At 34.8% G+C, this 24,498-nt stretch overlaps 1 protein-coding gene and 1 pseudogene across 3 annotated transcripts in view; one reads left to right on the forward strand and one right to left on the reverse strand.

The window, feature by feature from the left end:
* BRINP3 (bone morphogenetic protein/retinoic acid inducible neural-specific 3) overlaps positions 1-24,498 on the reverse strand; it is a 396,539-nt gene that overhangs the window by 226,204 nt on the left and 145,837 nt on the right. The window lies entirely within an intron of this gene.
* Positions 7,134-8,400, forward strand: LOC103590106 (annotated as a pseudogene).

Here is a 24,498-nt window from a genome sequence, read left to right on the forward strand (position 1 = left end):
GAAAATAGGTTAAATGGTAAGAAATCAGACTACATTTTTACATAATTATTAATTTGACACTGAAAAGAATTGAGCTTTTAACACCAAACATTAATCAATTATTTATTTTGTTAGTTTTGAATAAAATTGCAATTAAGTACTCTAACAAGGGTTAGAGTACTTTCAGCTTGAGTAAGCATTTTATAAATTAGATATTAGGACTCTTCGGAAAAAACTAGGTCAATTAAAAGTTAGTAAAGCCAAGTCCAGATGGCGCTGAATTCTCCCAACTAAAATTAACTACCCTGGCTTGGCTCATCCTCATTATTCAATTATTCATGTGATATATATGAAAATATGGCAAATTGGAAAATTGCCGGTAATTTGCCCTGTCAATGGAAGATGACTCAGTTCTTCTAATTACAGACTTAGACATTTCCTCTTCTCACCAGGTATTTTAAAAAAGCAACTGATTCTATAATTAAAAAAGAAAAAAAAAAAAGAACAATCAACAGGGAATCATGGATAATTTAATTTTTTCCACGAGTTAGTTAATTCAAGTATCCATTTATGTAAAGGTTAGCAAGTAGTCACCTAATAGAAAGGTAATGCTATTTATCAAACAAAACAATTTTTAAAAGTTTATAAAATGGAAACCAGAACAGAAGGAGAATTCTACACTCATACAATTTTACTACTAACTTGTTTTATGGCCTTGAATAAATTACTCTATCAGTTAAATTCTTAATTTTCTATGCTACAATACCAAGCATTTAGACTTCAAAAATTCAAATGTGTTTTCTTTTCAGATTTTGTGCTTTAAATTACCTAACTCTGTAGAATAAAATTTATAAAATAAAACTTCTCAAGATTAAACATACCTCTGAGTAGTTCATATATGATTCAGCATTATATTTTACAAGGACTTACCTACTGAAATTTCTTCTATAACATCCTATCAAATGCATGCATATACCTGTAATAATGCAATGCTGTATTTTTTTTTTTTTTTTTTTTTTTTTTTTTGGGCAATATTCAAATGATAACCCTTTAAAAACGTTGACAACTACAAACAAATATAATTTTTTATCTATTTTCTCTCTGAAGACTCACAATAACCCTAAAAGACATGTATATTTATTATAATCACATTAGTATAGAAGATGAAACCAAGGCATAGTCAGGTTAAGATACCTGCTCCGTTGAATAGTTTATAAATCAGTGATGTCCGATAAAAATATTTTGTGAATGAAAAATGTCATTTTAACATCTGAGCAGAAGGGCAACATGCCCTAAGGGAAAAGAAGAGAAGGTCGTGAAGTGGCACTGAGCCTGGAAAGAAGTATCTGAATTTAAATAAACCATTTTGGAGAACATTGAAACATTCTGGTTGTGCGATTAGGGTTCTCAGGAGTCATAAGGACAAGAATAAAAAGGAAAGAGTTTTAGAAAAAACAAAACTATATTATTTTAATATTTATTTGTAAGTGGCCTAGTGAAAAACATATTACTTCTTCAAGATAACAGAATGCTTTGTTGGATCAAAGACAAAGCTGGGGTGGGGGATGAGGTGTGATTTTAGAAAAAAAATGGCCCTGACCTTGACCTATTTATAAGAATCAAGTTTGCAACATGACTAACTTCTCCGTAGTCTGTGTAGCTCTGTTTTTTGTTTTTGTTTTTTATTCCTTGTGCTAGAACTCACCTATTTTAGCACAGATAAGATTTATCTTAAGATTTAAGTAAATGATACTAGGCAAAATAATATATCTCTTCAATCCTTACCATTGTTCAAATTGTATAGTTTTGTCTAACAGTCAAAATTAAAATTGACAGTATATGGGCCGGCCTGGTGGTGCACTGGATAGTGCACCGCTTGGGAAGCGCGGCGGCGCTCCCGCCTGAGGGTTCGGATCCCACATACAGACCGGTTCCTGCTCACTGGCTGAGCGAGGCGCGGGAGCAACACCGAGGGTTGCGATCCCGTTGCCGGTCCCGGTCTGGTATGGGGGCGACACTGAGGGTTGCGATCCGTTGCCGGACATGGAAAAAGACAAAAAAAAAAAAAAATTGACAGTATAGTTTCCCAAATAATAAGTCATTTTTATGAAAAAAATATGGTCCTAAGGAGCAGAGATTCTTTGAATTCTTGAGTGTCTACTAAGTGCTAAATTCTCTCTCTTGTATAGTGTGTTTTGGCACTTTATAGATTTGGAAACCAAGCCCCATTAGGCTCACTAAATGACATTGGTAAAGTCAAAGAGTGATAGTTAAGACCATGCGTTAAAAACTAAAGCATATGTATCATAACATTTTTAGGTTTTTTTTAATTGAATGCACTATGATAAACTGAGCTTCCTACTAAAAGCATCTTTAAACAGTTCCTAAAATCGAGAATAATGTTATAAGTCAAATCTAGAAGTAGTCCGGGCTGTTCGTATGCTATGCTCCCATCTCCCTCTGTATATAAATTGCCTTATACATAGATGAACTCAAAAAATGTTTGTGGATAGAAAGAAATACCATATTTTCATTCAAACTAGTGAAGTTATTATCATAGTGTGATGGTATTTATCCTAGAGTTCAAAGTCACATTTTTCCTTTTTAATTAATTTTTTCAGTGTAAGATTTTACTCATTAATAATGCTAAGCACTGCACATCCTCAAAAAAGAAAAATTGAAAAGGCTTCTTTATTCAAAAGTAGCTTCTTTTTCCCTCTTTTCCTTAGATCTGTGCTTTGAAACAGTAACAAAAAGACAAAAATAATGAACAAAGCTTCCATTTACAGCAGGACAGTAGATTGTCTCTACCATGAAAATAATTAAATGTTGGACTAAAATAAACCTGTTAAATATGTTGAACTGGCAAGAAAATCTGAATTCTTCAGAAGCAAAAATCTGAGAAAGCTAAAATGTAGAAATGTAATCTAAACACTGAGGTAAGCTTTTGCTCTGGTGACATTTGCCTAACCCAGATGAACTTGAGCTTCAATTTTTATGACTTAACAAGTCTCTGGGAAAAGGAGATAAAATCCAAGACATATCAAGAGGGAAAGAAAATAGGAGATGCCTAACTCATCTCATTCAATTGTGCACACTTAAAACTGTGGCCTTAATGGTCTGCAATCTCTGTTTAAGGGTAGAAACAATACTGCTTTAGAACAGACATAAAAACAGTTTTTGTCTTTAATTTTAGCTCTAGAAAAAGAAAATCTCTCATGAATGGCAACACTGGAAGTGTAAGAGTATTGTCTATATAAATGATAAAACATCAATAACAATAGACCTATTATTTAAGAGAGGGAAAAATAAAGTTAAAAGATTCTAAGACCCTTTCATTTTCAGAAGAGTATTGATAAAGGTTAGACTTTAATACATTAGAATATATGCTAAAATTTATATGTTTAGATTTGTTAAAATTTCTAAAGTTACAACTGAAAATAGGATTACAACATACAGGCTAAATAGACAAATTAAAAAATTAAAAAAATAAGAAAACAAAGGAGAGGAAAAAAACATAAAAGTAGCAAAAATCAAAAGCATAAAAATAGGACAAGTGACATAAATTCCAAATGTGTTATATGTATGAAGGTACTTAAAAAAAAAGTTCAGGGAAAGATTCATATTGTCTTTCAATTCTATTTTTCCATGAACTTTTTGAAGTACCCTCATATTATGCAAGAAAATTATGATATATTTATATATATACATTTAGAAACATACTTCTAAAAGATACATAGCCCAATGAAGTAATCATAATAAAAATCTAAAGAAAACTATTATAATATAAATAAGAAAATATCTAAAATAGAACAATGCTATATATCTGCAACTATTGGATACAACTAAAATAATTATAAGCATAAAACTTACAACCTCAAATGCTTGCACTAGAAACCCCCAAAAGACTGAGAAGTAGTAGAGTCTAAACCTGTAATAGAAATGAGAAAAGGATATCAAAACAGAAGCAAGAAAGAAGACAAAAGTAAAGAACAAAGTAATATCATAGAAAATACACAATAGAGAGAATCAATGAAGACAAAAGTCAGTTCTTAGACACAGGCAGAATTGAAACACTGTACTACAAAACAATTAAAAACTTTTGTGCATCAAGGGACACAATCAACACAGTGAAAAGGCAGTCTATAGAATGGGAAGAAATACATGAAAATCATATATCTGATAAAGCATTAATATACAGAATATATAAAGAATTCCCACAACTCAACAAAAATAAAAAGAAACAAAAAAATCTGATTATAAAATGCATAAGTGACCTAAATTAACATTTTTTCTAAGAAGATATGTGAATGGCTAACAAGCGCATAAAGAGATGTTCAACATCATTAGAAAAATGGAAATCAAAACCACGATGAGTTACCACCTAACATCCATTAGAAAGGCTACTATTCAAACAAACACATTAAAAAAATAAAAATAAAAAACAGAAAATGTTGGTGAGAATGTGAAGAAATTGGAAACTGTGCCTATGGGTGGGGATGTATAATGGTGCAGCCACTGTGGAAAACAGTATGGCAGTCCCACCCAAAATTAAATTAGAATTATCATTTGATTCAGCAGTTCCACTTCAGGATATATGCCAGAAATAATTGAAAGCATGGTCTCAAAGAAATATCTGTATGCCCAATTTCACAACAGCATTATTTACAATGTCCAAAAAGTGAAAGCAACTCAGTGTCCGTCCGTAGATGAATGGATGAGCAAAATGTGGTCTGACCATACAATGGAATATTATTCAGCCTTAACAAGGAAGGAAGTCTGGACACAGGTGACGACATGGATGATGACATTATGCTAAGTGAAATAAGCCCATCACAATAGAAAAATACTGTGTGGTTCCACTTGTATGAGGGAACAAGAATAGCCAAAATCACAGAGACAGACAGTAGAATGGTGGTTGCCGGGGCAGACGAGAACGGGGAGATACTTTTTCATGAATACAGACTTCCAGTTTTACAGAATGAACGAATTTCTGGAGATGAACAGTAGTGATGGTTGCAAAACACGGATGTACTTAATGCCACTGAAGTGTACACTGAACATTGGTTAAGATGATAAATTCTATAATGTGTATTTTACCACAATTAATTTTTTTTTATATTTTAAAAACATATGACTTAGACACATATTTTCAGATAAATATGATATATTTTTTCTATAGTTACAACAAAAATAATTTGGGGAGAAAGTTTCAAATAACAGGTATTAACCTCATTATTTAATATTTTTATTTTACAAATCTCATTTTGTGTTTTACTCCACATTGCTCAATAGTATAATATACATGGGGCAGAAAAAAATAGCTTAAAATGGGATCATATTGCCAAAGGTGGGGATATTCATTTTCATTTTCCCAGATAAATTACCAAAAGAGAAGTTACCTCATTTCACTTAAAAAATAATTATTCCCATGATAATACCTGTATCAGTCCATGTTTAGTGCTTATAATAAATTACACTGCATTGGGTGATTTATAAAGAAAACAAAATTTACTGCTTACAGTTTCTGAGGCTGAGAAGACCAAAGTCCACCTAGTGGTGGTGACAGTGACCCAGGGGTCTCACATTGTGAGACGTTGGAAGCAGAGAGAGAGCAGAGAGAGAAAGACAGACTCTCCTCTCCTTTTAAAGCCCTCAGAACCACGCCCCTGACCACCATTTTTAATCCATCCACTACTGCAGGATCCTACAACCCAATCACCTCTTTAAGGCTCCATCTTTCAATGACCATAATAGGATTTCCCACCTTCTTAACAGTCACAGTGGGGGCTAAGTTTCCAAGGCATAAAACTTGGGGGACACAATTCAAGCCTAAGTGAGTTTTGGGGGGACATAACTCAATCCATTGCAATACCTTTGTTTTTATCTGAAAATATTACTTAGTTAATTCTAGTTTTAAAAAAAATGAAATTTAAATCAAAACAAATCTTCAAAATAAAAATGAGCTATATCCTTTAAAAATTAATCTCATTAATTTTATTTTCATGTTCTAGTGTAGTGGTTTTGAAAACTTTGATTACCAGATTTTACAGAAGTCTCTTCAGGGACTGTATCTGAAAGACATGCAGTGGTGGCCAATCTCTTCTGTATATTCCTCCTTATTTCTTATTTTTGTTTTTAGTATATTCAGACTCACTTTTTTTATTTTTATTTTTTTTAAATAAAATTTCTCTTCTGAGTGGACTAGTTTGCTGTTTCTAACTACACCAAGTAAAAAGCCCACAATGAGAAGGGTTAATGAGAATGAGGATGATATATTGAATGCAAAGCATTTGCATGGAAAATTTTCTCTGCCCATTGAATTTTTGGTTAACCAAGAAAACTTTAGGCAGCTCATATTTATGTTTATAGAAAATATTGCACCATAAGGCATACAGGCTTTCTGAGAACACTGATTTGTGAACAAGACAGTAATTCAAGCACTGGGCAACCACAACAAAGTTAACACACATATTCGTCTGCTATTTTCAATACTAATATATTTTATGTATGCCTAGAAATGATTGCAATAGCTTTCAAAATCAACCCAAATTCCTTTCTGGAAAAAAATATGAGATAATATGTAACATATTCTGACATTTATTTATTTACTAAATAAGCTCCTCCAAGAGCCAAGACTATCAGTTATGGACAACTTCATGCAATATTATGATCTTGTCATATCTAATTTTCATAATTTTCTCCCTTGGTTACTGTTTACTCAGTGTTCTTCCCTTCCCCCAGCTTTTCTAGCTCATTAATTGTACAATCATAGAACAGCTCTCTTTGAAAAGCTCACCCAAGGCTCTTTACTGCTCATCTTCTCCCTAAATCAAAGTTACCTCTCCCATCCTTCTTCCCTCTTCATGACATCCAAAACATACAAAGAAGGAATAAATTAAATTAAGATTAGACATAATGCAGTACAAAGCAGCTGTTTAATCTTCAACATAAACAATATAATTCGTCAAGAAATATTGCATGAGTAGCTGCTAGCACATGTTAATTGCTTAACCACGACAGATTTCATGATCATAGTGAACAGGGATATTGAACTCGAGCTGGAAGACTTGAGTCCAGAATGGAGGTAAAACTGCCACCCGGTCGCCTCCAGCTCGACTCTGGCTGCCCCAGACCTGTCCGTTTGTGGTGTGAACTTTGAAACTACAGCTGGTAGATTAAAAGAACAATCTGAGAAAGGGGGCACACTCACAGATTGTGCAGTAATGAGAGACCCTCAGACCAAGCATGGCAGGGGCTTTGGTTTGCTGACTTCCTCTCGTGGAGAAGTGGATGCAGCAATGTGTGCTCTGCCACACAAGGTCGATGGGCGTGCAGTGGAAACAAAGAGAGCTGTTTCTAGAGAGGATTCTGTGAAGTCTGGTGCCCATCGAACAGTGAAGACAATTTCTATTGCTGCTATTAAACAAGATACCAAAGAATATAATTTGAGAAACTGTTTTGAAAAGTATGGCAAGATTGAAAGCATAGAAGTTATGGAGGACAGGCTGAGTGGGAAAAGGAGAGGATTTGCTTGGTAACTTTTGAGGATCGTGATACAGTTGATAAAACTGTTGTTCAGAAATACCACCCTATTGGGCCGGCCCGGTGGCGCACTGCTACAGTGCGCCGCTTGGGGGTGTGGCGGCGCTCCCGCTGAGGGTTCGGATCCCACATACAGACCGGTTCCCGCTCACTGGCTGAGCGAGGTGCCGGCGCAACACGGAGGGTTGCGATCCCGTTGCCGGTCCCGGCCCGGTACGGGCACGACACTGAGGGTTGCGATCTGTTGCCGGTCACGAAAAAAAGACAAAAAGGAAAAAAAAAAAAAAAGAAAAGAAATACCACCCTATTAATGGACATAATTGTGAAATGAAAAAAGCTCTTTCTAAACAAGAGATGCAGTCTGCTGGATCACAAGGAGGTCATGGAGGTGGAGCTGGCAACTTTGTGGGTTGTATGAGAAATTCTGGAGGTGGTAGAGGTAATTTTTGTGGTGTTAGAAACTTTGGTGGAAGAGGAGGCTCTGCTGTGGGAGGTGGTGGCAGCAGAGGTGGTTATGGAGGAGGTCGTGGCAGACATAATGGATTTGGAGGTGATGGTGGCAACCATGGTGGCACTCTCAGTTGCAGTAGTAGTGGTGGCTATGATGGTAGTGGAGCAGGATATGGAAACCAAGCTTGTGAATATACTGGTGGTTGTGGAGGACATGATAGTCACAGTGAAGGAGAAAATTCTGGGGTTGGTAACTATGGTGGTGGTGGGAACTCTAATCGTTTTGGAAATTATAGTGGACAGCAGCCATCAAATTATGGACCAATGAAGGGGGTTAGTTTTGGTGAAACAAGCTTGGGCAGTCCTTGTGGTGGTGGTTATGGATCTGGTGGTGGATGTAGTAGATAAGGTAGCAGAAGGTTCTAAAAACAGCAGAAAAGGGCTACAGTTCTTAGCAGGAGAGAGAGTCAGGAGTTGCAGGAAAGCTGCAGATTACTTTGAGACAAACTCTAAAAATGTGCCACAAAAGGAATGATGGTCTAAAGTCAGAAAAGTTATTGCAGCTCAAACAGCAAACCCTTCTTGTTCAGGATTTCACAGCTAAAGCTGGCAAAAAGTGCAGCTATTGATTAATGCAGCAGAGCATCAATTAGATGTACATTCCTGAGGTCTTTTATCTGCTGTAGCGCTGTCTTCTTTTCCTTTTCATTAAATCAGGTATATTGCCCTGTAAAGTTTGTCAGTGGTACTGGGAACAAAAAATAAGGAATTTTTAACTTCTCAAAAAAAGAAAAAGAATGAATAGGGAGGGAACTAACCGCTGCCCATTTTCTTCACATCTCCTTACTATCTTCATAAATCAATTTCCAATACTAGAGCCTGATTAGAAAACCTAACAGCTTTCACTTAAAAAACAAAACAGTTTCAGTTATCTTGTACTTTCTCCTTGATTCTGGGCTGGAGTCAGAATTCTAGAAAGAGGGACAATCAACTGTATCAGCAAACACAAAATTCCATGTGCCAGTACCATAAATTTTCATAATTTGAAAAGATATGACATTTATTTTCATCTCAGTTATCAGGGAAGTCTTCATGGAAGACATAGCATTTAAATTTTACCTTGAAAACTGACAAGGATTTCATATGTGAGAAATGTGAGAAAAACATTCAAGGCTAAGGGAAAGACCAGAGAACAGATGTGGATAAATGAAAGTGCAGAAAACGTTGATGGAACAAAGATTGATCCTAGTTGACTGAAAGGTACAATGTAAGGAGGTACATAATAAAATTAAACCAACAAACAAGAAAACTGTGGTGGGCAGCAAAGTATAATAATTAACAGTTTGAGGTTTGTAACCAAAGAGAATAGAAATGAAATAGAAACAATAGTACTTGTTTTGATGATTTAAAAAGTAATATTAATAAAAGATTGATCACAGAATCTGAAAAATGGTATTCACCAAATGTCACATACTTATTTTGCTGGTATCTTCAGTAGGCACAGAATAAAGATTGCTTTATTCTGTAGGAAAGTTTATATTATTACAGTTTTATAAAAACAAAACAAAAACCTTCTCCATATAATAAGAAGTTGATTTGATCCTTTAGGTTATTTAAAAGTAAAATACCTGGTGACACTGAAGGTGACAGATAGATAGAGAAGTTGGGATGAAAGAGAGAGTGCAGGGATAAAACAAATGTAAAGTCTATTATCGCAGATCAAAAATAGTTTGTAAAGATTCAGAGCAACACAGCTCATAGGAAAGGTGTCGGTAGAATGAATACTCACATGCCTACAGGCATATATTTTCTGAATATAAATTTAAAGCATATGGTCGCATAATTGGACAGAATATTTAAAATCAAGACTGTTCAGAAAAATCCAAGATATGTAATTGTATTTCTAAGGTCAACTTGTAGATGAAAATAATTTATAATGATTTCTTTTTATTTTTTATTTTTTTATTTTTTATCTTTTTCCTTTTTGTCTTTTTTCGTGACCGGCAACGAATCGCAACCCTCAGTGTCGCACCCGTACCGGACCGGGACCGGCAACGGGATCACAACCCTCGGTGTTGCTCCCGCACCTCGCTCAGCCAGTGAGCGGCCGGTCTGTATGTGGGATCCGAACCCTTTGCGGGAGCACCACCGCACTCCCAAGCGGCGCACTGTAGCAGTGCGCCACCGGGCCGGCCTTTCTTTTTATTTTTAAGTAACTATTCACATTTGAAGTGGTGTCAAATATTAACAGAAAATGTTGATCTTTCATAAATTGCATTATTGTAAAGCTGAATATAATAATAGTCCTAAGAATTCCTACATAGTTGAAAATGAGCTATAATTTAGAGATACTGTAAAAGGAATATACAGGTATCTCAAAGAGCTGAAATAAATGTTAGAATGGCATCAAAGTATAAAGAGAATTCAAAATATAGAATTTCTAACAATGCATTTATATTATCCCCAGAGATATTTGAAAAAAATACATATATACTTTATCTTACCAGTGATCTCCTAAATATATCTGTTCTACCCTGGAGTGTTGAAATACTTACAGCATCCTTTCTAACTCTTCAGAGTACCTCAGTTGTGGATCCAGTTACATCATAAATTGTCTTTGTGCCTCGAAATAGGAAATGAAATAGACCTTAAGATGTGTTCTCAATATTCTCAGGCTCTCTACTGAAAAGATTCTTCCCAAAGTTACTGAGAACTTTCAAATGTGAGAGGTACAAAGGTTTTGAAAAGAAGAGCAAGATAAAATTTCTTAAATTAAAGCTCTGAAATACCAAGCCCAAATCTTAAATTAAATCTCATTTTGTACCATCAGGTAATAGGAGATAGCTAAGGATATGGGTGATATTTTTTTCTGGAAATGTCACATCATATGTGATGGGCTATTTCTTTCATAGTCTCTAACACTTAATTGAAAATCTTTGCCAACTTGTGGTTATAATAACCTATTCTGGGAATACATGGCTTATTGCTTGGGCAAGATTGCTGTTCTATTCAGTATGAGTTCAAAGATGCATTTCAAATTCAACAATGTATTCTTGCAAAAACTACTGTTAATGTTATCGACCACAAACTTTACACTGCATAATAAGTTTTAATTTTCAAATTACTTTTAACATATGTATTCTCATTTTAAGATAGGGATCTCAAATTACAAGTAATTTGCAGCAATTTCAAAATAGAAAAGCAAAAGTATAATTGGCTGGACCTATCTGGGTTATGTGTAATTAAATATGATGGGAAAATCAGCTATCTAATTACTCATGTACAGGGAACTGACCCCTCCAAGTTTTCATGTCTTCTTGAAAAGAAGTTTATAAGATGCTGAGTGAATCAGATGGAAAAAAATTTGATAGTGTCTTATTGTGATGCATTTATACCAAGTCAATAGGTAAAATGACAGGAAAAGAAATAGGTAGCACAGATAAAGCCGGAGAAAGAAAGAGAAGTTGGGGTGGGGGTGGGGAGTAAATGTGAAAGTTGTAAAAGTGATAAAATTGGATGCAGTAAAATATTAACAGGAACTTACATTTTTTTTTTTTTTTTTTTTAAGTAGGGAAGGCTCTCCAGGTATACAGAGCTACTTGGACTATCCCTTTATAACAAATGAGAAAACTAAGGTGTAAATAAGTATGTAAATTACACAGACACATATATGGCTACTAAAAAAGGCAAATTCTATTCTAGATTTGCCTGCCCTTGATGGCCTCTTATTGCTTCAGCTTTGTGCTTCTGTTATGTGGATGCTTGGCAATCTAAATAGAAAAATACTTTTTAAGTCATATTATCAAAAACAGAAAAACTGTAGCTAAGTAATTTAATGTCTTGGTTGACCTTTTATCCATCAAATGCAATTTTATAAAATAAAATATAGTTAGAAGAGATGTTAGGAGACACTTAGTACACTTAAGAGCTTTGTATTTTTCACTAAATTATCTAATTTATTTTCAAACTATAATGGATGACTTGTAATAGACATTTTGAGATTTCAAAAGAATACTTCAAAGACCTTGATAACTATTCTAGGATTAAACTATATCAAAAAGGATATTTTAATGGAGAATAAAATATCTGGGAAATACACACACAAATTATATACTGTGAAAATGTAGAAAAAGATATAATTAATAGTAAACAAATAAATTAAATCTTGAAAAAATAGGTTGCACTGGAAGACATTAAAGGATTGTTTGTATTTCAGTAAATTAAAAGTGATAAAAAGAATTCTGGAATGATGAAACAATATAGACATCAGAAATCTGATCACTTCAGTATTTTTCACTTGCACAATAGAAATAAAACTCGAGATTATAATGAAGATCAAGAAACGTAATGAATATAAAGCTACATATAATACTTGAAATAATGCAAATGTCTCACTGTCATTAATTTTATTGTTATAGTTAGAGTCTGTAATGGGAATTTTCTGTAAGTATGCTAGTATACCTGGAAATATATTTTACAGTGAAATTTAGTACCATGTCATTTTACAGAGAACAATAGAATATGGCATGATTTAGAAATAGAGTATAATCTAAATTGACTGGGGAAAAAAATGTGCCTATGGGATACAATCTGAGGTCATTTTGAAAGGTAAATTTAGACCAGATGATGGAGGATCTTAAAATAATGCTAGAGAATATGAAATTTATTTTCTAGACTAATTGTTATAACTAGACCTTTGAGAAAGGAAGTAAATGGATCCAAATTAAGTTTCAATAGCACTTTATATTTTTATTAATATGCTTGTCAATTCACAATACACTTTTTATTTTTAGCTAATGCTATTCATTTGATAATGTTGGAAGACAGAAAGGATACATAACATTTTATATTTTATGTAAATCAGGAAATGGAAATTTGAATTATTAGCTGGTTTCCATATCATTAGCTTGGTCCTCTACCTTCAAACGTAGGCCCTCTGCACAATGTATTCATTCATTTAGGAAGTACTATGTGCATGGGTATTATAACAGTGAGCAATATAGTCACAGGCTCTGCCATCACCCAATTTATAGCCTAGCAGTGGAGAAAAATAAATATTTAGACTTTGGACTATAATATAATAAGTGATGTTAAAACTTTAGAAGTAAGATCATCTTTGGGAACATCTATGAGGGATAACAATCTAGACTGGAGAGTAAGGAAAGGTTTCCTGGAGAAACAGATACTGAGTAGGCAGACTAATGGCCTCCCCCAAAATGTCTACATCCTACTCCCTGGAGCCTATGAACATCTTAAGTTACATGGCAAATGGGAAGGAAGATTGCTAATCAGTTGACTTTAAAGCAGTGAGATTATCTTAGATTAATCAGGTATGCCCAATGTAATCAAAAAGGTCATTTAAATATGGGCAAATGGGACCATTAGCCAGGATGTAGGTGACCTCTGGTAGCTAAGAAAAAAATCAAGGAAACTGATTCTCCTCTAAAGCTGCTGGAAGGAATGCAGCATGGCTGATACCTTGATTTTGGTCCATTGAAACACATGTTGGACTTCTGGCCCCCAGAACTAAGGTAATACATTTGTACTGTGTTAAGACACTGTGGTAATTTGTCAGAACAGGAATACAAAACTAATAGAAGTCCCTAAACTGAGGTCTTCAATGCATGTTTAAGAACTATGTAGCATGGAGAAAAATTGTTACTAGTATAAGAAAACACACGTAGAAAATGCAGAGATGAGAGTCTGTTATTTGTTGTTATTGCTGTCACTATTATTAGAAGTGAAAAGAGGAAAGCAAAATGTATTTAGCAAACTCGGATGAGAATGTAAAAAGGCAAAAGGCATAAAAAGCAAGGAGCAGTTCCTTCGGAGACTTGTTAACCATGGCCAGGTTGATGGACTGCATCTCGATCACAATGCAAAAGCCTTTAGAAGCTGTAATCAGGGAAATGGCATAAGGCTTGTATTTAAGAAAGGTAACACTACATGATTTAGAAGTTCAGAGTGAAGGGAGAGGGGAAACAAGACTGAAGAAAGTGTTAACAGTGAGTTGAATATGAAGAAAATTACTGAAGACTCTGATGAAATGAAAAACAGATATATGAATACAACAAAATTTGAAGTTTAATAAAGAAAGCAAGGACCAGAGGGAAGATTAAATGTAAGAAAAGACACCATGGAAAATCTTTGAGAAAAAGTGATGTTTGAGCTAAAATTAGAGTAAGGTGAGTTAATAATATATTCAGGAGAAGTATAAATGGGAAGAAGATCTAACCTAGTAGAGAACATGGACATTCAGCTTAATACAAGGTTGATGTCTTTATAAACAAGTAGATAACTAAGCTTAATATTTCCAATGTAAAGCAGTTATAGCATGACAAATTCAAGAGTATAACCTAGAAAATGGTTGTTCAAGTAACAGGAAGTTTGGAAGTCACTAACAATGAAAATGCAGAGTAACTAAGAGACTAATGTGGTCCAAATGGATGTTTAATATGGCTCTAGATGATACACAAGACTTGATTGAAGAATGATGCACTGGGTCAAGTTACAGTCTTCAATAAGTGTCATGAAATGATCCATTGGACGATAGATTATAGTGGAGAGAAGGAGCACAGGGTAGAATGCTGTGTATTAGTCTGTTTCTGCTGCTTACAACAGAATGCCTGAAACTGGGTAATTTATAAAGGAATGAAATTTATTTCTTACCGTTTCAAAGCCTGGGAAGTCCAACATCCAGAGAACGCATCTGATGAAGGCCTTTTTCTGCGTGGGAACTCCCTGCCAGATCCCCCGGCAACCAGGATGTCACATGGCAAAAACAGATTGAGCAAGAGAGCTAACCGCCTCACTTGCTCTCCTTCTAAAGCCATCAGAATCATGCACATCACTCCATGAATGGATCAATCCATTCCTAAAGCGTAGTCTTCACAATGTAATCACCTCTTAAAGGCCCCACCTTTTAAATACTATAATTGGATTTTCTACTCTGTTAAAGCTGTTATGATAAGGGTCCAGTTTCCAATACATGAACATTTGGAGCAAACATTTAATCTGTAATATGCTCTGATGGCTTAGGCTTTGAAGCAACAGATGGATTTCATTCAAGGGCAGAGGATATATTCACATTGAGAAAGTAATAACATGGTGGTGGTACAGGAGAGTGAGTTTAAGGTAAGGAAGGGCATGTGAGAATAAATTACCTCTTCTTGATTTATTTGCAGAGGAAATAACATATCAGTAGAGTGCTAAGTGTCAATTACAACACTAGGGAGTAAGGGTCATTGAGAGAAGATGGTCACTATGTGGGAAGTTTATTTACTATGAAATTGGGTTCCAGAAGGCATGGGGAAATTGCCAAATAGAGAGAAGATGAAAGGGAAGTTGCTATAAGAAAGAAGCAGCACACTAACATCTAAGAGAACAGCAGAGAAAACATAACTAAAGTAGCTTATGTTTGACAACACTAGGTCACAATGAATTAGTATCTCAGAGTCGAGATACTGTAAGAAGTAAAACTTGCTAGAGCCTATTTTAATAGACAAAAAAAAATAAAGTAAAAGAAAGTCACAAAAGAAATAGAAAAACAAAAGCAATAAGAAAACCATTAAGTATTTGAATCTATACAAATTACCAAATATAACTTGGAAGCAAGAAAAGGAAAGGCATAGAAGAAAATTTTGATGCTTCTAGTCTAATGCTAATAAGGAGACATACAAAATAGGGGGTAAGTTTTTGAATACAATGTGTACATTTTTTTTTCATATAGTAAGCCTGGAATACTTGTGTTATCCCAGAGAAGATATCTAACAAATAATCTGGAATTTTGTACTGGAGTTCAAGAATGATCAGGGATTAATGGGTATTCTTCAGAATCATCACTATAGAATTGTAGTTAGAGCTATGTCCAATATGTAATCACCTACAAAGAGAGAAGACTAACAAGAAAAACATGACTAAGAACAAAACAATAAGAGTAATGTGCATTTAATGTGTGGACAGCAAAAAGATGGAAAAGAAAGCTATGAAGTAGTCTGAGGGTCAGAAAGAGAACTGAAAGTAATACAGATTTTAGAATATAAGTATTAACCTTTGTAGTATATAACACACTGTAGAATAATAATTGGAAATGTTAATTTGGCACTTTGTTCCATATATCCTTCCATGTATGACAAATGTTTTAACTCACTCAGTCTTCGTGGCAGTGATTACTACTAGCTGAGCACCAAAACCTTTTTCATGAGTGCACAAGTGGACATCACTTCTCCTTCTCTCTTGAAGTGTATGTGGCTACAAAATTGAGTTCTAGCTAATGGAATACGAACGGAGGTGATGTCTACCACATCCAGACTATCTCAGCCAAAAGCCTGGCACAGTCCACCAGGCACTTTTTCTTTCTTTCAATAAATCTTCAAGAAGGCTTGATTAAGTTGAGAGAGAAAGAAAGACATGGGACAAGTAGACAAATAAATAGAGCAGATATTGAGAACTATGACTCCAGAAAAAATTTGAGTGGGATTTCATACCACTGGAAGCAAATGATTAAAAGTACAATGGGTTTTATGGAAACAATATTGAGAAAGAAACCATAAACCCAGATCAAAAGTAATAATAATAACAATAACAAGAAAAAAGACTTTTAACTGTTTGAAACTTGAAAGCCTTTGACTGAGCCTTACAACAGCCTTTACAGTCCAAATTAGAACAAGCAACAAGTGAGCTGCAGATGTGGTATTCCCAAGGAGGAAAGTCTACCTAATGCCCCTTGCAAATGTGGCAATGGAAAGCAATGGATAAGAAAAATCTTTGAGAGAGTAGTCAGGGACCACAGGGAACACCAGACAGCTAATTTCCTCACAGAGAGCAGAGCAAAGTCTGATCAAAGAATCTCCCCTCTCCCTAAGGGGGAAGTCTTCAGCATGTCTACCAAGATTGCATGCTATCTTTTGGTCAATATTTGCTGTATTTTTTCTATTCTTCCCTCCTTTACATGACAGATTTTATTGTGGTTATCCTGCTTCCAGGCTGGAGAACATGTCTCTTTAATTCATCGGTTGCCAGACTGTGAGGAACGAATCCAGAACTAATGGAAAGAACTCTTGTTAGATTCAGAGATCTTGGATGCAATAGTTGGATGGAACTTTAATTTGTCTCCCATAGAGGGCGTATAAGTGTATTTTATATTTTAAAAAGGAGGTTGATTTATATTTGATATCCAGAAGTGTGCAATTTTATAAAAATTTCTAGCAGATCACCAATCTCATTTCCTCCCCTTCCTGAACACAAAGGCAAACAACATGTTCCAGCCTCCCATCTTGTAAAAAAATTGGCCATGACAATTTTACCAAACAGAAGATACATAAATATGATGAGAGCCATTTGCAAGCATAGTCCATGAAAACTTCTCATGATTGATCCTCCATGATCAATCCCAACCAATAATTGGGTCATTTACGATGGCAGAGCTGTGAGCAAGTTGGGGCCCAAATGAATGAGTGGTTGTTTCCATCACCCCCAACCTCTGCAGAACAGGAATATGAACATTGGAACATTATGAAAGCTAAAAAAGGTTGGTTTTATTTTGTCACTGAAACTTGGGGTTTGTTTGTTATAGCAGCTAATGTAACTTTAACACAAACATCCTTAGAAGTCAGTGAGGTGGATTCAGTTATTAACTTCATTTTAGAGATGAAAAACAGAGGCAGTGAGAAGTTAGATTGCTTGCCCAAGGTTACACTGGTGAGTGTGTCACAGAGTCAAAATTCAACCCAGGAAGTATAGCTACAGATGCTATTCATTTAGTTGTTACTCTACGAGAAAAATTCATTGGATTTGAAAATGAGTCACTGCTGATCCTAGAAAGATCTATTTCAAAGTAGTAGTGAGGATAAGCTGTGATTGTATACAGAGGATAAGAAGACAGTGAATATAAACTACTTCACTGAGTCTCTCAACTAAGATAGATAATTTTCATAAGTTCTGATGACATCAGTGATATAAAGCTTAAGGGTTGCAAATACCTGTAGGACCTCCAAAATGTCAAATCCATTGCATTTCTAGACAAAAACACATCAATGGTAATATTCATTGAATGCAAATTATAAAAAAAAATTGTTGGACTCATACCAAATGAGTTTTGAATTCACCAATTTAAGCATTCTTTTATATTCAAGGTAAGCAAATAAAAAGGTCAGTATGAAAAACTGCTAGTTTCTGTAATGGCTTAATTGTCATTTTTTATGCTAACACAAGTCTAAAGTACCTTCCCTTTTGAAAAGCAATTGCTCTCAGCAGCAGCTGGTCTAAGGTTCTTCTTTAGAAAAAACTGGACTCATAATTGTGTCTTTTAAATTTTAGGCTTGAAACATAGATGAGACTGGTATTACACCTATCCCAAAGTTAACCATTCCCAGAAGCAACTATTCCAAGTTTTTGTAACTCACCTCAAACCTCCACGGATCTCCCACATTGTCCACAGATGGCCTTGCTTCCAATTTCATAATAGGAACTGAGGCCATTAGGATGAAAGTCCTTCAAATTTCTCATCTCTATTTCTCAGGTTATCTGCAATAGATCCCATGTGTTCCATCTTGGTGATGTCTTTTTATTCACACACTATGTACGAGATCTAATTCCCTGTCCCATTTTCATGATTCTCTTTCTCTTGAATTTTCAATTGTGTCCCCTCTCATTCATTAAAGGTTCTCAGTTATTAAGTAAGTAACATTCAGAAAAAAAAACACATTAAACTATTGTCATTTCCAAATATAGCATATATTTTTTCATACATCTGTGCCTTTCCCCATGCCGTTTCCTCTGAATGAAATCTGTTTCTTATCTTTGCCTATTCAACTCACACTCATACTGTAAGATTTTTGACCTTAACTCCTTCTTGGTGAAATCTTTAACGGCTTAAATAGGAAGAATTATTCATCACTGTTAATGCATTCTTGCTATAATTGATTGATACCTCTATTTATGTTACCTGTGCTAAAAAAAGGTCTATCTGTTGCACGTTGGTGTCCCTCCTGTACTGAAGGCAAAATTTAGGTGTAAGCTTAATCGGTCCTGTACAGAAACACAGACATTAAACATTCAACATAGATTTGAATGATTGAATAAAAATGCTATTCTGAGAAATAAAGCAAAGAAGGTATATCTTTCTTATTTATACTTATAAAAATTGGACAAGAGAAGGTATGCTCAAGCCCGAACTTTTTAATCAAAATAGTAATACCTGTCTGCATCTATTCCTAAGAGTCTCCTTTCTTCATTTCCTGCTGAGCTCCCATTTTCTTCTAAGTTTATTTGCCTTTATCTGATACTTTCAGGATTTTGGACATGTAATGAGGGTGCTAATTCCATGGTTTATTTCTTTCATTTCCGTAAAGAGTTTACCTCAGACTCAATGGTTTGATTTGTTTTAATTTGTCTTTCACTTAGCGGAAATAGGCTGGGGAAAACAACTTGCTTTGAGTGTTCTTTATCCCACCAAATTCTTAAAAAAATAGAAGCTTGCTCATTAACATCAACTGCACATGTAATCCATTCGCTCAACCTACTTCTCAGGGTAATGCACCTATGGGTTGAATCTTCTCCTTGTGTCTGGTGATACATGTGGGATTAGGAAAAACCTTTGATGATTATAATTTGTCCATGTATTTTTTTTTTTAATAAAGACAAAGAGTAGACCAGAATTAAATCATTTGCACAGATGTTTTGCTCAAATGACCCTTGAATTATGAAGCTCCTAACTAGACCCTCTTAAATGGTTACATCAGACATAGAGTTGTATGCTTCATTCTGTCTGTCATTCATTTAACTAGATGAACAGCTTCAATCACTTTATCTTTTGAGTGAAAGTTTAATAAGAGGAAAAAATGCAACATGTTTTTGGTGAACATGTAATGATGAAAAAAATTATTTGCTTTCTTTTTACAGTCCTGCTTTTGCTCACCCATTTTAATCATTTTGTGTTTAGGCAGGCTAACCACAAATACATACATTGCATGTGGCTAGCTCAAATATGGCACAGCTATCTAAATCCACCCTTTAGGATCTAAACCCAGTCCATCTGGCTTTCCATTCTCTTCCTGAAGCTTGGAGAACCATACACTTCCTTATTCCTCTTTTCTTCTCTCTTCATTAGTATGTCGTCTGTCCTTCTCTGGCACATTTTTTTCCCTCCACTGCCCCATTTCGGGTTTTAATGCTCCCACACCCTGTGCGTTTGTGTCATAGCTCTTATCTCAATGTGATTTTTTTTTTTTTTAACTTGTCTACTTCTCTTACTAGAGAATAACCTCCTTAATAGGTGCTAGGTTACACCTATCTTTGTATACCTCACACCAGTACCGGGACTAGAACCTAGTAGATGCCCTGAATATAAATCAGTAAATTAAAAGAAATATAAAAAAAGGAAATAGAATAAAGAGTAGAATCCATAGGTCATTGTTTGTTGAAGTCTTGTTCTTTCTGATATTCCTGTGTTTGTGTGTTTGTGTGTTTGTATATAGATATGTATATGAAGATACTTCAAAAAGATCATGAAAAGATTCATACTATCTTTTAATTCTATTTTTCACAAACTTTTTGAAGTACAGTCATATATATATAGATAGATCTATCTATCTATCTATCTATCTATATAAAATCTCCTGATATGGATTGATTGAATTGTTTCCCCCCCAAATGTCATACATTAGAAGGTTGATTCCCACTGTAACTGCTGAGGGTGGGAAATGCTATTATGGTAATTGAAAGGTGGGGCCTTGAAGATGTGGTTACATTATAGGACCACGCTGTAGTGAATGGATTAATAGTTATGGTCAGGGGCATGGTTCTGAGGGCTTTAAAAGGAGAGCACTTGAGAGTTTCCCTCTGCTGTCTGCTCTGCCATTTTCTGCCATGTGAGATCCCTGGGTCACTGTCACCTCTAAGAAACGCACCAGATGAGTTCCTTGGACTTTGGACTCCCCAGCCTCTGGAATTGTAAGTAATAAATTTTATTTTCTTATAAATCACCCAATTCCAGGTATTTTGTCATAAGCATCAGAATTGGATTAATATATCACCATATTTAAGTTGAGTTTTATAATAAATGAGCCTTTAATTTAAAAGATAAATGTTTAGAAAAATAATAAATGATTTAATATTTTCATGCTGTATTGTGGGTAGGGCCAGGCTATTAAGTTAAGCAAAACATTGAAGAATATCGTTGGGTCAGCAGACGTGGAAGAATAAATTAAAGCTAATCTCTGCCATAAACCCTATACTCAATGACATGCATCAGAGGTGTAATAAAACAATTGCTATTTTATTATTATCTTCAACTTGGATACATAATTGTGTTTTGAATTAGGTTGAGAAAGTATATATCTCAAAGTACCTTTCACTCTATTGACATGTACATATATGGGGGGGGGATAATATGACTAAGTTTCATGGGACCATCATTCTCTAAATCAAAAGTATTTAATATAATGGACCAAGAGATTTCATACATTGGAGCAAGCAGCTAGAGATTATGGTATTTCAAGTAAATATAATGGTTTATCCTAAAAGTTTTCCCTGTACCTTACCTCCCTGAGACAAGTTCAGGGTCAAGGTGGTGAGGTGGTGGGGAGGGCAAGGAATAGGATGTAGATAAATAAATTTGTAATGGATTTGGACAGTTGAGAAGAGGACCAGTCCCCTGTCCCTAAATACAGTTCAGGAAAGACAACAAGGCTCAAGAATCCCTTTGTTCCAAGCTTTGCAACTTACCTCTTTTTATTTACACAAGTATAAGAAAGATTAAATAACTTGCTCAAATCACACTTTAAGGATCCAAGTTCTTGACTGGCGCTATATTAAATTGAAATGTATCCTACATTAATAGTTTCTTATTTAAAATATAAATTAGCTATAGTTTTCTGTATTATCTACCAATGCCTTATGATAATGACATTTCTTTATCATATGCCAGGCCTAGACATTGAAACTTTAATAAGAGGCAAAGGTAAGGAGAAAAGCCATTTTCTAAAATAAATTTGCGTCCTTTAAGATGTTGAATTTTATTATTATTATTATTATTATTATTATTATTATTATTATTATTATTATTTATTATTATTATATTATTTATTATTATTATTATTATGGTTAGCATAACTGGATAGCCACTAAAAAGGTAATTGGATCTTTTTTTTTCCTCCATCTCAAAAAATTTTGGACATCTACATGATGATTTTTAAATATAGTTGACATATTTAGTGCTCAAATGAGAGCTGGAGATGCACATTAACAACCATAACATTTATCAAAAGAAGAAAAATAAACCCTTTATTACAATTCTTCTCCTGAATGTGATGCAGGAGTTTAATTTTTTATTTGATGAGATTTACCGAACTGAGTGAATAAGGTGATGATAAATAATTAAATATTTAAAAGATAACAAAATAGCATGTACTTCTGAAGCATGCTTAAAAGAATATGAAGAGTTTACATAAGATTTTTTTCTAACTGCATTAAGACTGGTTATTTACCAGTTCTGTGTGGTTGAATATTATAACTCATGTCACTGAGATTACACGAGAAAGCAAGACAAACATGGCAAGCTTGACAGAATCATGAGACAGCCACATAATTACTGCAAATGAAAAGCCTTCAGTTACATGTAAGATATTGTAAAAGAAAATCCCTTTACAGCTTCATAGCTTGAATGCAAAGAGTGCTGAGTGATAAATCCTTAGCCTTTTTGAAAGAAACATCTACAGTTATACAACACGAGTTCCTCCAAAAATAAATAAACTGTTGCTTAAAAATGCCAAATATAGGGGCCGGCCTGGTGGCGCACTGCTACAGTGCGCAGCTTGGGAGCGCGGCGGCGCTCCCGCCGAGGGTTCGGATCCCACATACAGACCGGCCGCTCACTGGCTGAGCGAGGCACGGGAGCAACACCGAGGGTTGCGATCCCGTTGCCAGTCACGAAAAAAGACAAAAAGGGGAAAAGAATAAAAAGAAAAAAAGAAAAGAAAAAATGCCAAATATACTATCAGAAGAACATGCTTCTGGTATTAAAGATAGGGACCCTACTCAAACAATAAATAAATACAACTGACTGTTTTATAGCCATTGGCAGGTTAAGAGCAGTTAAAATTGTTTTCTAGCTGTTTCACAGTGCAAAAAGTGAAAATAATATCAGATGCTTGGAAGAAATTGCTAGATCTAGTCAGACCATGTTCTTCATTATAATACAAGCTACTAATGTGATTTAGTAAGCAGCAAGGAACAAAGATCATTTTCTAAGACCTATAGTTACATCATTCATGAGAAGTCTCAAAACTGGGAAGCAGAATGAAAAAGACTTTTAAAAGGGAGGATAAAGACGAATATGGTGAATAGTAATGTGGCAGTTTCCAAAATTATGTTCTATCATAATTTTGGAGATTGAGATCACACATACCTGTTTCCAATACATAATAAGGCTATGTTTCACAGCCAGGGACTTCACCACAAGCCACTGGACACAGACATTTTTTTTCTATAAAAATTTCTGAATGTTATCACTATTAAAAAGTTATCTTGGGGGGAACTTAGCTTTGATAAATCAATGAAAAATGCAGCACTTCGTCACATTTACACAATATTGCTCTTGGAACATTTGCCTACATTTTTTTAAGTGTCCCTTTTGATATATTTTGGACAGAAAAAAACTTGTTCAAATGGTTCTATCAATAATATTTACTGCTACTAATTATCAACTATTTCTAAAATATCATTTGGAATATTTTAAGTAACACATGTCAATGTTTGTGTAATAATATGTACAGAACTACATTGTAACCAGAAAGCAGTTATTACCTTGATGACATTTTTGTCATAGTTTAGTAAAATAAATTGACTCTAACTAATTGGGGCTGGAAGAGATACAAGGAAGCAGAAAAAAAGTAGCAGTAATGATGACTTTCTAAAAATTGCAGTATCTTGTGATCATTTGGTTTCTAGGAGGGAAATAAGATTCAAAAACATGTGGAACTCAATAAACAAAAATCTGATAATAACAAAATTTCTTAGATGATGAAAACATAAGATTATCACTTTAATAAATCTGTATTTATTTCATTGTGCTCAGATTTTAAAATAAAATATTAAAAATTAAATAAGGGGAATCTCAGTAGGACAACTACAAGACAATTATAAACATCTGATGTTGAGGTTTGAAAAACTGGTACTTAGAAAGAAGCTTACATAAAATGCTAAAGAGAAGAAAATCTAAAATTTTGTATGATTAAAGGATAGACATTGCTTCAGAATGCAAAATTATTGATTTGCTTAGAATTTTCACAAAGAAATAATATTAAGGGCCGGCCCAGTGGCGCACTGGATAAGTGCGCCGCTTGGGAAGCGCGGCGGCGCTCCCGCCCAAGGGTTCGGATCCCACATGCAGACCGGTTCCCGCTCACTGGCTGAGCGAGGCGCGGGGTCAACACCGAGGGTTGCGATCCCGTTGCCGGTCCCGGTCCGGTACGGGGGCAACACTGAGGGTTGTGATCCGTTGCCGGACACGGAAAAAGACAAAAG

The sequence above is a fragment of the Galeopterus variegatus genome, unplaced genomic scaffold (genome assembly GCF_000696425.1).
Source record: "Galeopterus variegatus unplaced genomic scaffold, G_variegatus-3.0.2 Scaffold768, whole genome shotgun sequence".
NCBI classification, from domain to species: Eukaryota; Metazoa; Chordata; class Mammalia; order Dermoptera; family Cynocephalidae; genus Galeopterus; species Galeopterus variegatus.